The following is a 17,600-nucleotide window of genomic DNA, read 5'->3' as shown; positions in this document are numbered from 1 at the left end:
TTATCTTACGTTTTTATTAATTTTGTGGGATTACTTGCTTTTAGGTTCACTGAAGATGGAGTGATGGGTCCGAAAACGTTTTGAACTTGATCTTTTCGGATTTTTTAAATTTATTTTAATTAAATATACCAGTTACTTAGACGATTTACTTTGATGTTCGAGTTTTTTACAGTTTAATTATTAAATAAAAATTAAATTATTTAAAAATATATAAAATTCAATTTGCAAGATTTCTATTCTATAAACTACGTTCCAACGTATATTTTTATAGTAATAAAGTCAACATATTTATCATATTTTTGCACTTTATTCAATCAATTCATTTAGAACAGAAACTCTTTAGGTTACACCCCGACAAATCAGCCCACGCCACTGGTAATGTATGAACAATTACTTTTTTAGAAACATTACACCTCTACCATTTTGCAAGGTATTATAAACGAAATTGTAATCGCATAACCTATTTTATCTGCAGCAGAACGTGATGAAATACATAGCATAAGTGACTAACGTTGCAATAAACCTAATGGATTATCTTGCTATATAATAGTTTAAAAAATACATTGGATTGTTTCATTGTTCTACACGTCCAGACGTATAAATAATGATAACAGCAATTAACGTGTGCAATGAGTAACTGAACGTCAGGTTTAGCAAGAAATATTAAAAATGGAATAACAATAAAATGTTTCCTGTGACAACTTGTCGCACATGAACAGCTTACTCCGGGAATCTCATGTCCTCTGGAACTGAGATTTACTTTGTTCTGTGTGTACAGTGTACCTGTATGTGTGTGTAATATTTTCACCGTTGGCAAAACATTTTATACCTCCTTGACACAAGAAGATGACAACTACAGTCATTATTTTAAAATAATTTTCCACGATTTTCCACCAATTGTTTGTTACGACAAAAGAACTTCTCGAAGAATTCTGTAAAATACTTTCTTAATATCCACGAATAAACATATAAATAAACATAACTGCATTAAAGATCCATATGAATATCCATAGGAAATCCCTATGGCGAGAAACGAAGTTGCAATGGCTCTCAGTTCCATCCTTTAAAGGGGTGCGAAGAATCTCCAGGCTCAAAAACAGTGAAATCCAAAATTGAGTTAGGCACAAGGATTGTCTAAAAAACTCTTTACCAACTAGGAAAATTAGATAATGCCGTTCAAAAAATTAAACGCTTAAATATAGAAATAATGGAACTTCGAAATCCGAAGGACAGGTTCCGGAATATGTATATGTTACGAGCAAAGCCCGGAATTGGACAATCCTAGCATTGTATGGAAACTATTGTCCACTTCTAGCATTGTACCCGCAAACTGTACAATGTTCGAAATGACCAAAATTAAAAATCATTATCGAAACGCTTATCGATTCGAATCGATTATTATTGACAAGCGACACACCAAATCAAAAATCGAACATTTCTTGTTAATTATTTGATATTTTTATATTTTTTATTTATATATAGAGTTTTTCGTTTTCAAATCGACAATGTGATGAAATGCTGTGTCAAACTAAAATATAAATAACATGAAGAAATTATACATACTGCAATAGAATGATAATAGGGAGTTTTTGTAACTACCTAACGTAACGTATCTCCCTATACGTAAAGAACTAACGTATCGAAGAAGATGAACGTTAAATTGAGAGTTAAAGTTCTGCACGCAACGTAACGATGGTGTTGCCCTCATCGAATTAGTGATTAACTAATAAATTGTCAGTGCCAGTCTTGTCCTTGTCATTTAACCCTATTTTTGATATTCAAAATAAATAACAAATATTTTTTTGTACAATTTTTAATTTTTGAGATGGACGTGATATTAAATGTAGGTGCTTTTATTGATGATGAATAAGACGAAGACATAGAAGATGCCCTTCTTCTCTACATCTTGCACCACTATACGTCCGCTTTAATTTTGATACCATACCATGTCTGATATAAAACGTAAATATATTTTTCGCTTTTGAATTAAATTCCACCTTTCTGGATGGTCGTAAGGGTTCTTGCTTACAACTTAATTCAACAAGAACAAATCATCTTCATTGCTGAAGTGAAGTCGAAGATGGAAACGGTTGAGCGAGGGAAGGCAGTGAATACTGTAGAATCCCTAAATATATATATATATATATATATATATATATATATATATATATATATATATATATATATATATGAAATATATCTATATATATATATATATATATATATATATATATATATATATATATATATATATATATATATATATATATATATATAATTAAAAATTATTCATCATTCTTTAATAAAATAAAATTAGAAAATGAATTAAAAGTTTTATATGTTGATCCAAATATTTTCGGAAGCTGGGATAAGTTACGAGATACATATGTATAATTTTATATACTGCAGTTCATTACAACAACTATTATAGAAATTAATAAATTATTGTCATTAATTCTCTCATTATCACCAACTTCTGCCTCAAATGAACGGGATTTCTCTCGCCTCAAAAGAATCAAAACGTATTGTCAAAATACCATGAAACAAGAGAGAATGTCTCAAGCTTATCTCAAATGCCAATAGAAAAAAAAACTTTTAAAATCTCCAAATAAATTTTACGATGACGTTATAACCAATTTTGCTACTTCCAAACAACGTAGATTAGAGTTAATTTATAAACATAAAAAAAAAAAAAAAAAAAAAAAAAAAAAAAAAAAAAAAAAAAAAAAAAAAAAAAAAAAAATCTCCTATGATGATTGAAGCCCTTTTATTAGATGGTATACCTATCTGATGAGACAAAAAAACCTTGCCGACCCTGTCTCTAAAGCCACGAGCTGCCGCTGATATAGAAAAGGTTCAACATACATAGAATTAGCTCACAAAATCAAAACCTGAGTGGTCAGTTATAGAAGATAACCAAAGAATCACCTGCTAAGATCAAAATCAAATATGAACTATATTGATTTAGATAGGTCAAAATTGTACCATTAATTATATGATTTACAATTATTTCATATTGTCGATTGACAATTATATGCATTAGTTGCTTATAATTAATACACTTGGAATGATAATGCAATACTTTCGAGGTGATGATTAATGTGTGTATTCTAATAACAGACATCGTTTAATTAATGTTTAATTCACATTAAAAATGTTTGTGGTACATACATAACGAGAGTCATGGATTTTGGAGTATTACATGAGCCAATGGATAAATATGTGTTGACCTTAAAATAATAATAATATTAATAGCATCCTCCTTGGACAAAAATGGTAGATGTTTATGTTGAAAAATTGTGGGAACTTTTGGATCCAGATGTCAAAATTGAATCAAAGAGATCTAAGATAACGATATTAGAGTCCTTTGTATTATTAATTTTGCCAATTTTAATTCTGGAAATTCTATTCTAATAATTATTAAGAGAATACGAGCTTTGCGGAGGAAGGCGATAGATAGGGACAACTGGAGAGAAATTCTTGAGGAGGCTATGACCCACACAGGTCAAGTTGCCCCTTAGTTCCTGTAAAACATACCAGTACAGTCTGTCCCAAACCCTTCTTTCAGTGCGTCACTAATTTTGACATAATATAGGATTTTAATAATGTCGAGAATTATTGAATGTCATTTTAGTTAAATTTGACAGTTGAACGATCGTAATCCCTCTTTTTCTAATTGAAAATAATTTAATAATTTTAATATTAGTCTTTGTTCTTTCTCGATATATCTCGGCATATTTAAAATATTTTTATGACAATAAATACAAAATTGTAACACTGTAAAATGTCTGATAATACTAACCTGGAATGACAATTATCATTTTATCAGTTGACATTGTCAAAGTACTGTCACGATCGAGACAATCTGCGTCAAATTATATTTATGCGCATCATTGATTGGATATCTATTTAGCGTATTCTAAACTCTAAAAATAAATGCATTTACACAGGGGTGTATACAAACTTATGTGACGACTGCCCAAAAACTTACATCGGTCAAACTGGTAGAACTTTTAACAAACGTATACCAGAACATAAAAGAGGTTTCAATAATAGAAAAACAGATTCTACATATACACTTCACCTTCTATATCAAAATCATTCTTTTAATGACGAATTTCAAATTTTTCACATTCAAAATAAAAGCATTAAGTTATCTTTATTAGAATCTATGGAAATTAACATATTTTAAAACCTTTTAAAGGATTTAACAAGGTGAAGAAACTAATTTGGATACTAAATTCTTTGTCAACTAGTAAACTGATTGTCATACCTCACTCTATGTGTAAACACTCTGTTTTTCAAAAACATGTCTTACCAGAAACACCGCTGAATACCCTGTAGTCACAAGGGAACGTTGTGTATTACCATATTCACTGTGTATTCTCGTTCACTGTTTGCCTAATATTCCAGTATGTACGCAAACCACTTCTTTTACCAAATATTTATGTTCTGCAGCAATTGATGATACAACCCAGGAGAGATTTCTGTTTATTTAAGTTAAAAAAACATTGGCGAACTGCTTGAAACCCAGGGTAGGATTAAGCACCTCAAATGCGAGGGAGCTTACAAATATTTTTTTTAATTTAATTTCTCTTCGTACTGTAGCTGTAAAACCAAAAACAGCAAGAAAATCATGTACGTATACCTAGGCAAGATCAATAATGGTAAACATTAGATAAATTTAATTCAACATAAAGAGATGGAAGATATTATGGTTTTTATAGGCCTATCTCGTCCCAGTGGTCGCGTAACTTAAATTTAGCTGACAACATTTTGGTGTTAGGTCCATTATGACAGCAAACAGAAGAAGATAAAAGCTAAATTTAATATTTTGGTACACAAAGATGGTCAAAACATAGACTTCTTGATAACAGTATTTAAAAAACTGGCAGAAAATTGCGAGTTTACCTGCACAAGTCATAAGAATATAAGTTTAGTTAGGAGATCGAATCATTAAAAATATATACGCCAGTAAATGACCGTTTTGGAGTGCAATTTTCCTCGTCACGACGAATTTGGTTGAAAATTTGGATTTAGGTACCTCTAAATCACTTTTGGACTTAAGCCCAGGTTACTTTTACTTAGGGGTGAAAGCCACCTTCTGGAGTGGAAAAAGATACGTTTAAGTTCGGTAATATATAAATTGACTAATTTTAAGCAACTTTTATTCTAGAGTTTTTTAACTTATAGCTCACAAAGTTAATACTTTTTAAGTTATTAGCGAGTGAAAATGTTCATTTTTCAAAAGAAAAACCACGATTTCAGACGGTTTTTCACAAATAACTCAAAAAGTAAATATTTTATCGAAAAAATGTTCTCAGCAAAAATGTACCTTATAAAAAAACAAAAAAAAATGGTATACTTATGAAGTACACGCTTAGAAGGCAGCTAAAGAGAAACTAGAGGAAAGCCAATCTGCTGGCGATGAAAATCTATGCATTAGATACCGCAGTGGTATTCCTACAGTTTGTAAAGTTACACTACAAAAAAACTAGTATACTTCACATTAACAGTTTTTTATCAAAATATTGGAGGCATTCGTACAAAGATTTCCGAGATTCTGAAAAGTATTTCCTGCTGCTCGTACAATATAATTATTTTAGTGGAGAGTAACTTAAATGATAACATTACTGATTGTGAAATTAAATGTGATGAAAATTTTATTTCAAATCCTTAATAAAAGGTATATAATAAAATATCCAAACGGGCTATATCACAAATACATTACAGAACGTTTTCGGAATGTAAATTCCATCATCAGTGTAACGAAGTATACATGCTATGAGCCACTAAAATATATGGGTGAGAACCCTTTAAATGTTATTAATTTATAGATATGTTACATTATATATTATTATCAATTAGGATGTTTAAGTTACCGTTGGAATTGGTAACATGGCAACGTATGGCTCTACATAGGTTACATGGTCCTGAGACAAAGTGTCCTCGAGAACCTGTTGATAACGTTATCAACAGTTGTTGTTATCTATATATAAGATCATACATGGATTTATTGATTGTTCAAATCTATAAGCCAGATTAACTTTAATGTTATCCATCAAGTTCTAAGTTACCACAATGTTTTCAATATTCCTTTCCACAGAACAACCTATGGTATTCACAACCCATTGGATAGATACACGGGGCTATTAAATGTTCTCGATTTTGATATTTTCAACTCAGTTAAAAAGATTTCTTGCTTTGTGATATGTATATTGGGGTTGTTGAATTTTGTTCTTGTTATGTTTTGTTTGTTTTTTTAGTATGTAAGATTTTTAGTCTCATTTTTTAAACTTTTTAATATTGATTTTATATTATAAGTAAGTAATTTCAAGCTTGAATCCTAACTGCGATATTGTAAATTGTTATTTAAAGTATTAATGGGATTATCACGTGTATTAAATAAATAAAAATAAATAAAGTCTGTAGACTCAGTAGAAGCAGAGTTGCATCTCATGAAAAGTACGTTCTTATTTGACGTAAAATAACGTAAAATAACCAAAAAATGAAGCACTTTTCGAGGAATGCTCTTCAAAACTTTTTTAAAGTGTTAAAGAAACGTTATTTCTATTTTGTTTTAAAAGTTTCTAGTATCCAAACCAAAGGTCAATTAAAAGATGGCAAGAAGAATGAAAAAACACGGAGGATGTGGCACAGTGGACGGAAATGCTGATCCCGAACATAAGAGATTGGGTGGACTGTGGCCACAGGCAACTGGATTATTTCCTGACGAAGGTGCTCACAGGACACGGATGTCTTAGGGCCTACCTCTCTAGGTTCGGAAAGGCTGACACAGATGAATGCCTATACTGTCGATACTCGGACAATGTGACACATACGATGTTAGATTGCAGCAGATGGATAGTGGAAAGGAACACAATGGAGAGACAGATAGGTGTCAATTTTGTTACAGTGAGAGAAATGATTGAGAGAATGATTGAAAATAAATCAGGTTGGACTAACATTCACAGCTATATCCGTGCAGTGATCAAGAAAAAGTAAGAGAAAGAAAGACAGCTGGACCAACGGCAAGGATAAGAGTGAAAGATGCTGGAAGTTGAAACTAGAGAAGTGGGTCACACTGTATAAGTTAGATAGGCGTGAGTCAGACTGTGGGAAAGGAGGAAATGCCCGTCTGGGAATGATGCAATACTAGGAGCGTTAAGGTTCTTCTACGCGCTACCTGGAACGGGACACGGAGCCTCCTTGCTGACGAATGGAGTGTGGATGTGTCATCATCATCATCCAGCCTCAAGAGTCCACTGCTGAACATAGGCCTCTTCCTCATGTTTCCAACCCCGTCTATCTTGCGCCGCTCTTATACAGTTTTTATTGAGTCTTCCTAAATCGTCAGTCCATCTTGTAGGTGGTCGACCGACGCTTCTCTTGTCTTCCCTTGGCCTCCATTCCAATAACCTCTTTGTCCATCGCCCATCTGTCATTCTGGCTATGTGTCCTGCCCATCTCCATTTTAGTCTGGCTATCTTCTCGATGATGTCTTCGTTGGTTATTCTGTCTCGCAGAGAGAGCATGTGGATGTGTATGAATGGAGAATGAATGAATAAAGATAGTGCTTCGGAAGTGATGCCGGCCTTACAGTGGCCATTCCGCTTCCGGATAGCTGGATGAAAGAGGAGAGTCTGGTTTAGCAGGTAGACGTATGGCGTAGACTCGGCGGCGAGAGGGCATTTTAAAGTACCTCGGGAACTATCGCCAGGAGTACGAAGAACGAATCCTGCACTAAGGTCAGTCAGGCGGCGCCCTGGACTGAGATGTCTTGTGAAGATTCCAGACCCCCCTCTATAAAAAAACCCAGTTGGTCCCTTGCCTTAGGTAAAAAAATTGTAAAAATTACCCCCTAATTAGTACCCCAAATGAAATTAATCGTTACTGCTTTATAATTTACTAACTTATGTATTGTTTATATGATCCTGTAAGTTTGACCGGTTCAAATTGTTTATTTTTGAAACAATTTGGTTTTAAAATAATTTTTTTTGAGTTTTGAAAAATTGCGTTTTTTTTTTTTAAATCACTTAAAAAGTATTAATGATGCGAAAAATCTTGAAGAGTCAAAAAATATAGGTTTTGCTTTTTTGAACATTTTAATTTTTGTTTTGTTTTCTGTAAGACAAAAATTGGTTAAGAGATGGCTGATCAAAGTTTGCATACATTCGTGATTAGTGACTCATTTAAGCAGTTTCGACTACAGCCCTTTCTAAAATAAGAGGTTCTTCTTAGGGTGCTTGTCCGTTCCGAACGTTGGCGATCATTCTGGCTATGATGACTTTGTTGGTTGCTATACGGAATGGCTGTGTTGAGGTCTTTCTATACCATGCTCTCAGGTTAGCAAGCCAGGATATTTTTCTTCGTCCTGGGGCCTTTTTTCCTTCAATTTTACCTTGTAAAATGCATTGGAGTAGCTGAGAGATGTTGACCAAATCCGCGGTTGTGTTCATCCTGCGCAGTACTTCTTCATTGGTGACTTTGTCTGTCCATGGTATCTTCAGGATCCTACTGTATAACCATAGGTCAAAAGCCTGAAGTATTAATAGAGTTTCCGCCTTTAATGTCCTTTCAAGTTGCCTTCAATGTTAAATAAGAGTTTAAAAAAATTAATTTAAATGATCTTATTGCCCTAAAAAATGCTACAAAATGGTTTTTTAAGTACTTCATAGCTTAAAATCCAACCAAGTTATGAGTAAAAAACCAATCATATATTTCAGGAAATATCAGGACGCATTGTAAGATACAGATAATGTGCTATTATGGCACAGATATACTTTCACCCATCCTTACAAACTACAAGGATTGTTTTTTAAGTTCAAAGAAAATAAATTCATAACATTGTGATACAAGAAATATTTTACATATTTTTAGTTTCAATGAAAACTATTCGAAGTTCTCCGCAAGGGGTGATTTTTATAAGGGTAGAAATTATGTGGTAAAAAATTTGTAACCGTTTCAAAAGATTTAAAAGAAAATCATTATAAATTTCGATTATTTTTTTTTAATAAAACTACTAACCCCATCTATCTGTCAAGTACCTGTAGCCGACTCAAGGATTCTTCTGTATTTCCCAAATATATCCGGTAGATGAGCACATTCATCAACTTGTCACTCACGCCCAAATTCAGAGAGCGCAAGAATAGCGTCTCTCGCTTTTCTCTTAAGAACGTCCAACCGTGTTTCCGCCGTGGGTCTCATTTAGAGGTGAGCTAAGAAATCCTTTTCTTGTCCATATTTCAGATAGATATTTATTTTTAGACCCTTATTGGAGAGGCTATAATGCTGATATATTTCTGATACATGTCTCAAGATAATACTGGTATGGAGTTATTCCAGATCCTGGCCCAGTAGCGGTATCTTTTTATGGAATACCTAACCCCTCTTATCTAGGATGGTGGTGGATTGATAAAGGATAGAGCTGAATCAATGATTTCATTTGGTTGACTGATTAAATAAGAAAAGAAACAGAGCAGATTCAGGTTGTACCAATTTTTATTATATCTTATATCAAGAAAACGGGAAATAATTATGAACTCAAAGAATGAAAATATAGTGAAGTGTTTTAATTTTATTTAAAGGTTTAATTTCTCTATTATTCCTAGTTGATAAATAACTATATTATTTTCAATGTAAACAAATTTCGAAATTTGGGGTTAATATATATATTCATTTTCTTTATAACTAATTCTTAATTTAATACGATACAAAGCTTTTTTGTTTATGACAATGTAAACATAAAATGGTATTTTGGTATCCTTTTGGGATGACATAACTTTTAATGTTTTCTTTTTGTTCATTACTAAGAAATAATAAAGTATAGTTTTCTTGTAAACTTTCGATAAATCTTAATTTTTTTTTGCTCGTCCCCTTCGAGGATAAACCAGGGGTGGCGTCCAATAATAAATTATAATTTCATATTATCTAATTGTGCTTGGATTTAAGATACGATATAGTTTCTATATGTTTAAAAAAAACCCGCCCAACACTCTTCGACAACGAGCGATTCTGGCCTTGTAGTACGCAGTGCTACAAATTAAAACAGTAAAGAAACCTAAATTTATTGTCACTGTATATTTAAATAGTTCCAAATTGCTTGTATTTACAATTAAATTTATCTCTAAAAACTCTCAAACTTTCTAAAAACGAACAAAATTTGAAATTACTAAATAACCAAGAAAGGCATATTACTATAATTAAATCAAAATCTTCAAGAAAGTGTATTAGATGTGATACTGAGCGTAATATACAACAAAGTAGTGTTCGGCTTTAAAGAAAACCTGTACTATCTATCACAAAAAGACAGTTTTCAAAAAAAAATTTATTTTAAAAATAGATAATCTCCATCAGCTTCCAATGGTGACCGTAATAAGGTAATATCAGAAGTTAGGTCATTTGAGTTAAAAGAAAGATCTAACACAGTAGATATAACACCCACCTCAAATACCGGCAAGGAACCGAATCATTGAAAATTGACACAGTTTTCCTATATCTGTGAACAATAATATTGTTTGAGTGATCATTTAAGTAAGTTGAATGTATGAATATATCAAAGTATGTATTTGGGAGGAAATACTTCACGTTTAGAAATAAATAATGACATCCAATTCAAGTATATTTACTTGCACTTGACCTAGACTTGAAGTAGTTCTTCTTAAATATTGAATGAGTTTCTTGAAAAATTTCTGGTTGGAGTGTGATTCGATATAAGTACTCTTTATACCACTTACAACGAAATTAGCCCGCTAGAAACTGTAGAATCCAGAAGAAATATATATCCAAAATAAATGTATAGAGATGAAACATATAACGGACACAGAAAGGAACGAATATATCGTTAGTGATGGGCAATGAACCTCTAATAGATAAAATAAAACACTGAAGTATTGTTAATTGAGCTTCTAGAAGACACATCCTAAATCTGTGGACAGCAGAAATTAAACGAAGAAAAAATCAGCACAAACTAGACACAGGCACTAGACAAGGTATAAATGACTAAAAACTTTAAAATGATTTACTGGAAATACTGTAATGTTTTCAATGCTTGTCTTTACAGTTTGCGGCATGATTTTTTTTTAGATTGCAGAGATGTATTTCTAGCTTAAAACTATGATGAATGTGACTAGTCTACCTTGAACAAAATAACGTATATAATTGGCACAAGTTCTTCATAGAATGCCAAGACGATATTAATGGGGTTCCTTCGATTACAATAACACAATGCATTATGACTTCTTGAGAAAAGGTGGTACAATAAATAAGGAATATTATCTTAAAATTGTGCGTCATTTGTGTGATGCAATTAGAAAAAATGGTCGAAATTGTGAAACAACTTATGTGTATTGAACCACAATAAAGCGCCGATTCACACATCATTGCTTATTTGTGTTTTTTTGCCCAAAAGCAGCACCGTATTTATACCTCAGCCACTATATTGTACGGACTTTGCCCCTTTGACTTTTTTCTGTTCCCAAAATTGAAGAAAAAAACATGAAAGTATGAAGGTAAGGCAGGAATGGATATGCGGAAAACCCGCATTGCTAGGAGACGTTAGAACTTAAGGCAAAAAAGTACATATCAGAAGTGCTTCAAGCGTTTGAAAAAAACGCTTACACAAGTGTTTCTTGTTTAACGAAAAATACAGTCACTTTTTTTAACAAACCTCGTACATCACAAGAAAAAACAGAAGTAGCTAGGTTTTTCGGCACCGAAGGACCATCTAAAGAAGTGATAAAATTGTTTAGAGTTTGAACTTAAATGACAAAAATATCGTGAATATAACATGAGACATGGATTAAGTTTTTCGTAAGTGTATTAAATAAAAGTGGGATATCAGCACTTATATAGGCCGTGGAGGTCAGCACGTTGTTATCCATATACAAACAAAGATGTTATAAATAATATACACATTACAGGGTCATAAAAATATTTCATCTATGAGCATAATATGAGCGAATACTTGATCGAAATAAATATGTTAAAATTCATTAGATTTTGTGTGAGTCGCATTAACAATACTCGTACATTTGTCATTATGAGATAGTTCCATAGGCGAATGAAACGTTGGGTGATAGAAAAATGAATGAAACTGGCACTTAATGTTGGGCGTGGCATTAATAGCTGAAAAAACATAACCAATAAATAATGATTGGATAAACATCCATTACAAAGAAGTAGTTCGTCGCTGAATTATTGAATATTTACTTATATTCAATATTGCTTATCTCACTATTATTAAGTACCATCCTGTACTAGGAATAAATATAAACACAGCCAAACCGCGATCACACAAAGGGGTTATTATGTATGAATATCATTAATGTTGAGGTAAGACAAAACAAACAGTGTTGGATACTTTTTAAGTTTTTAACGTTTATGAAACTGCGTCGTTAGGATGTTTGGTGTTTTTAACGATTTCGGCAAACATATTGAACAAATTAGTCTACAGAGGAAGTTATTGTATATATTTTAAAATATGGGTTACGAAAGCGAGAGTGGTCTTAAAAATTCAAGTGTGAAAATAAAGAAAGTGAACAGCTGAAATAGATGAGTTTCTTTAAAATATTTTCATGTAAGATCTCTGTATTTCAATAAATAAAGAAATGAAAGCCAGACAATAAAATCCACCAAGTTTGCAAGACTATCTAAACCAATAACCATACACTTTAACATTTATAGTTTTTTAAAGCAAATAATGTATTTGATATGTTTATTCTATTTTTAGTGTTATTAAGGTATTAAACATATCTGAAACTAAAAGCTTAAATAAAAGCGCATACAACAAGGAGGATGAAGAAAGAACATATAAATAGCCAAACATAAAATAAATAAAGCTAAAAATTTTAGCAGAAATATGTTTGATTTAATTTCTAAGCAGGGCCACTGCCATCCGCTTATACGTATTTCGACCTTCTTGGTCTTTTTAGAGTGACACTTGCAGAAGCTTTTAATCACATTAAAAAGACACTACTAGATATTTCATGTATGCTGATGATGTGTTGCTTTTAAGAAATATTGAAAATAAATTAGAACAAACACTGTTACTTGGAAAAACATTTCTAAAATCTAGTAAGGCAGAAACAGATTATCTAAAATATTGACCTAAAGGTGGAGTTATACGTTAATACCACAATATATTGATAAAAGAATTCTTGATTAGCAATATACTGTGGTTACACTACAAATAAGATAGAAACTTGGAAAGGTATCAAAAATATTAGTTTTAGGAGCGGAAATTAAACCTGCAGCAGTGGCGCCAAGTCTCTCAGACCCAAGCGTCGTACTAGACGGTATAAACAGAGTGAGGTTTAAACTATGAACTTCGTACTCTTGGTACCTTACTAATATTTATTATTGCATCGACCATCGAGCCGAGAACTTTTGCCAGATTTTTATCTTTATTGTTATAGCCTATTTGGGTTCACCTTGGCGCCACCACTTAAGTAACTCCAAGTGACTTGTTTTATTTTCGTTTCTTGGAATTTATTTTACAAGTGGTGAGTAATTTTGCTGATATATGTATTCTATTACGAAAACCTGTACTATTTTATATTTTACTTAGTCAAATTTATTATTTTTAGCACAATGAGTTATGAAAAGGAGCAAAGTCGTCTACTTCAATTGCTTGAGCAAGTTGAAACTAACACAAAACAACATTTTTATGACATTGAATCAGAGGATGAAGTAGATAAAGGTGGGTACACATATGCGAGCCGAACTGTTTGCGAACTGCTCATGAGCTATTCGCGAAGAGTTCGTTGAAAATATGTTTATGTTCAGACTATCCAATACCCTAAGTATCTAATAACAAACCTAGAATTAATTTACTTCGTTATTCTAAACATTTCGGTATTTTGTTTACATTATCTGTTATTAACTTCTCTCGTTACTTTTGAATAAGCCGCGCTCGTTCAGCAATTTTGTTTAACCGAATGATCTCATCGCACACTTAGCAGAAACAATTTATAGTCTCGAACTCCGTCCAAATTTAACTGCGAACATTCTTTGTGTTCGTCCCAAAAACCGACAGGCTGTGGTTCCTGTCCTGACGAGCAACGAATGAACAGCTCGCAAGCGGTTCGTCCCGTCGTACAAATTAACGAATATCACGTCACAAACGGTTCGCGAACAGTTCTGCTCGCATATATGTACCCGCCTTAACATAGAGGAACATATTTCAGATTCAGATATTGAACAAGAAGGTCATGGCGATGATTGCGAAGTGGATGTAATACCAGCAAAAGTTTCACGAATTGCGACTTTTATAGGTAAAGATGTAGCAGTCTGGAAAAAACACTGTCCGGTGCAAACGGTAAGAACTCGCCAAGTTAATAAAGTTTTTCACTTACCGGGTGTAAAAGCATATGGCAAGAATGCCAAATCCATAATTGATGGTTGGAATTTGTTTTTTTCCGAAGATATTTTAAACATTATTGTTGAAAGTACGAACAAATATATAGATCAAATGAAAGATATGTATAACAGAGCCCGTTCTGCTAAAAATACTGATGTAATCGAAATAAGAGCTTAACCAGGATTGCTCTATTTAGCTGGGTGTTTGAAAAGTAATCGGTTAAGCACAGAAGAGTTGTGGGAGCGAAATGGCAGCGGTGTTGAAATGTTTTGGTTAACCATATCGCAGCAACGTTTTTTTTTTGTTAAGACATTTGATGATTTAGAAACTCGAGACGAAAAAAATTGTCTGATAAGTTAGCGCCTATAAGACAACAACTGTTTACAAGTTTTGTAAAAAATTGCAAAAATGCATATACAATTAGCGAGTATGGCACTATAGATGAAAAACTTGAGGCATTTCGGGGAAGATGGGGTTTTAAACAGTATCTTTCTTCCAAACCGAACAAATATGGATTAAAAATCTTTGCCTTAGTTGACGCAAAAACTAGATGTACATTAAATCTAGAACCATATGTTGGTTTACAACCAGAGGGACCCTTTCATTTAAAAAATGATCCAGTTAGTATTGTCGAGAGATTAATTGGTTCAATGTCGGGTACTGGAAGAAACCTTACGTGTGATAATTGGTTTACTAGCTTTGAGCTTATTACAAATCTTCATCGTATAGCCATGTATGGCCCTGAATATTAGGCAGTTAAAAAGAAGGAAAAGATGAATATGAAACCGCAAAAGATGAATGAAAATAAAAATGAATGTATCAGAGTGAATTTACCCGTATCATTTCATTAAAAATTAAAATAAGAATAGTGCTTACAATTTTATAAGGCCTACTTAAGACCAACACTATAATTTATTGCTATTTATTACGCAAAGAAAAAAATTATTGCTGTAGTCATTTCCGAGAAACAGTGCGTATACTAACTTGTTTTTTAATTAATATTGATTGGTACATTGACTAATCCCCAAAAACTACCCCATCATCCCCTAGAGCAAAACTCATCCCCTGAAGATAATCGGCCAAAAACGTTGAAACCAAAAAAGGTGAACAGTTAGGAATTAATTACTAAAGCTGGGCATTCACGTTCCGACTTGTGGTCCCACTTAGTAGGACTACTATTTCTTCGATAACACCGCATCTCAAAGCTGGCAAGTTTTTTTAGTTTGTCAATAAATTAGCAATTAATTCCTCGCGGTTCGATTTTTGGTAGATATCTCGGTTTCCGGGGGTGTATTTTTAGTTAGGGGATGATGGGGTAGCTTTTGGGGAATGTTTAATATACCAATCAACAGCAATTAATTTGCAATACAATATAATGCCAAGATGGGCCCTATACCCCTTTTCCTTGCCGACATATAGCTATGGCTATGCTAGATTTACCATAAAGTTAGCATACCCACTGTTTCTCGCAAACGGCTACAGCAATAAATATGGTAACTTTACACACATGGTTTTGAATGGATGTTCATCCAACCCAATATTTCTTCTTCTTCATGTGCCTTGTCCGTTCCGAACGTTGGCGATCAACATGGCTATTCTGACTTTGTTTACAGCAGATCTGAATAGTTCAGCAGATGACAAACCCAACCATTGCCGCAAGTTTTGGAGCCACGAGTGTCTTCTCCTCCCTGGACCCCTTCTGCTGTCTATTTTCCCTTGAACGATCAGCTGTAGTACTCTATATTTATTATGTCTCATAACAAGGCCCAAGTATTCCAACTTTCTTTTCTTTATACTTATTCCTACCTCTCTCTCTTTACCTATCCGGCGTAGTACCTCTTCGTTGGTCACGTGCTCAGTCCAGGATATACGTAACATACGTCGGTATGCCCACATTTCGAAGGCCTCTACTTTTTTCATCAATGTTGCGGTCATTGTCCACGCCTCCATTCCATATAACAAAACCGGGAATACATAACATTTCAGAAGTCGAATTTTTAGAGGTAGTGTGAGGCTTTTAGAGGTGAAAATTTGCTTCATGCTAGTGAACGATGCTCTTGCCTTTTCTACTCTTATACGTATTTCCTTCGCTTGATCCCAATTTGAGTTAACTGTTGTTCCCAAGTAGATGTACGAATCCACGTGTTCAATTCTTTCATTGTCTAATATCAGTTGCTGTGGTGGTTGTTGGGTTTTGCTTACTAACATCCATTTGGTTTTTGTGATATTTAGTCTGAGTCCGTATTGTGCACTTGTTTTTTGTATCTTACTCATTAGGCAACTCAGTTCCTCCATGCTACTTGCTAGAATCACAGTGTCATCAGCATACCTTATGTTATTAATTATTTCTCCATTTATCTTAATGCCTTGTGTGCTTTCCTCCAGCGCTGTCTTAAATACTTCTTCTGAGTATATATTAAAGAGAATAGGAGACAAGATACAGCCCTGTCGTACCCCTTTCTTGATCTCAATTTTATTGGTCAATGTAGATCCTACTTTCACTTTAGCTGTTTGACCCCAATAGAGACTCGCTATTGTTCGAATGTCTCTGTAGTCGACTCCGATCTTATGGAGAACTTCAATTATCTTTTCATGCTTTACGTTATCGAATGCTTTTGCGTAGTCTATAAAGCATATGTACACGTCTTTGTTCATAACTCTCCAGCGCTGGATGAGTACCTGTAGACTAAAAAGTGCTTCTCTTGTCCCAAGAGAATTCCGAAACCCAAACTGCGAATCTCCAATGTTATCCTCGTATTTTTTGCTTATTCTGTTGTAAATAACCTTGGTGTATGCCTTCGAAATATGGTTAATTAGACTTATCATCCGATGTTGATCACAAGACCAATATGTAAAATAGAAATTGATGGCATCAGTATTGAACAAGTAATGGAAATAAAATACCTGGGAATTACACTGTCTAGCTATAGAGACCTGGACAAAGAAGTGAGAGATCAAGTACAAAAAGCAAATAGACTGGCAGGATGCTTTAATCACACTATATGGCGAAACAGACACATGAAAACTGAGATGAAGTCAAGAATTTGTAAAGCCAGTGTAAGAGGAATAATAGCATAATCCTCGGAGACAAGACCCGACACAGCCACAACGCAAAGGTTACTCGAAACGGCAGAGATGAGAGTACTGAGAAGAATTACAGGAAATATGCTGAGAGATCGAAAGAGAAGTGAAGACATTAGAAGAAAATGTAACGTAAATTGTATAAATGAATGGACACAAA

At 33.3% G+C, this 17,600-nt stretch overlaps 1 protein-coding gene across 1 annotated transcript in view; it reads right to left on the bottom strand.

The window, feature by feature from the left end:
* Window positions 1-17,600, bottom strand: part of LOC140450298 (uncharacterized) — a 657,231-nt gene that overhangs the window by 631,159 nt on the left and 8,472 nt on the right. The gene's annotated exons all lie outside the window — the stretch shown is intronic.

The sequence above is a fragment of the Diabrotica undecimpunctata genome, chromosome 9, assembly GCF_040954645.1.
Source record: "Diabrotica undecimpunctata isolate CICGRU chromosome 9, icDiaUnde3, whole genome shotgun sequence".
Taxonomy (NCBI): Eukaryota; Metazoa; Arthropoda; class Insecta; order Coleoptera; family Chrysomelidae; genus Diabrotica; species Diabrotica undecimpunctata.
Note: the sequence above shows the minus strand (reverse complement) of the source record. Positions and strands in the feature narration are given on the sequence as shown.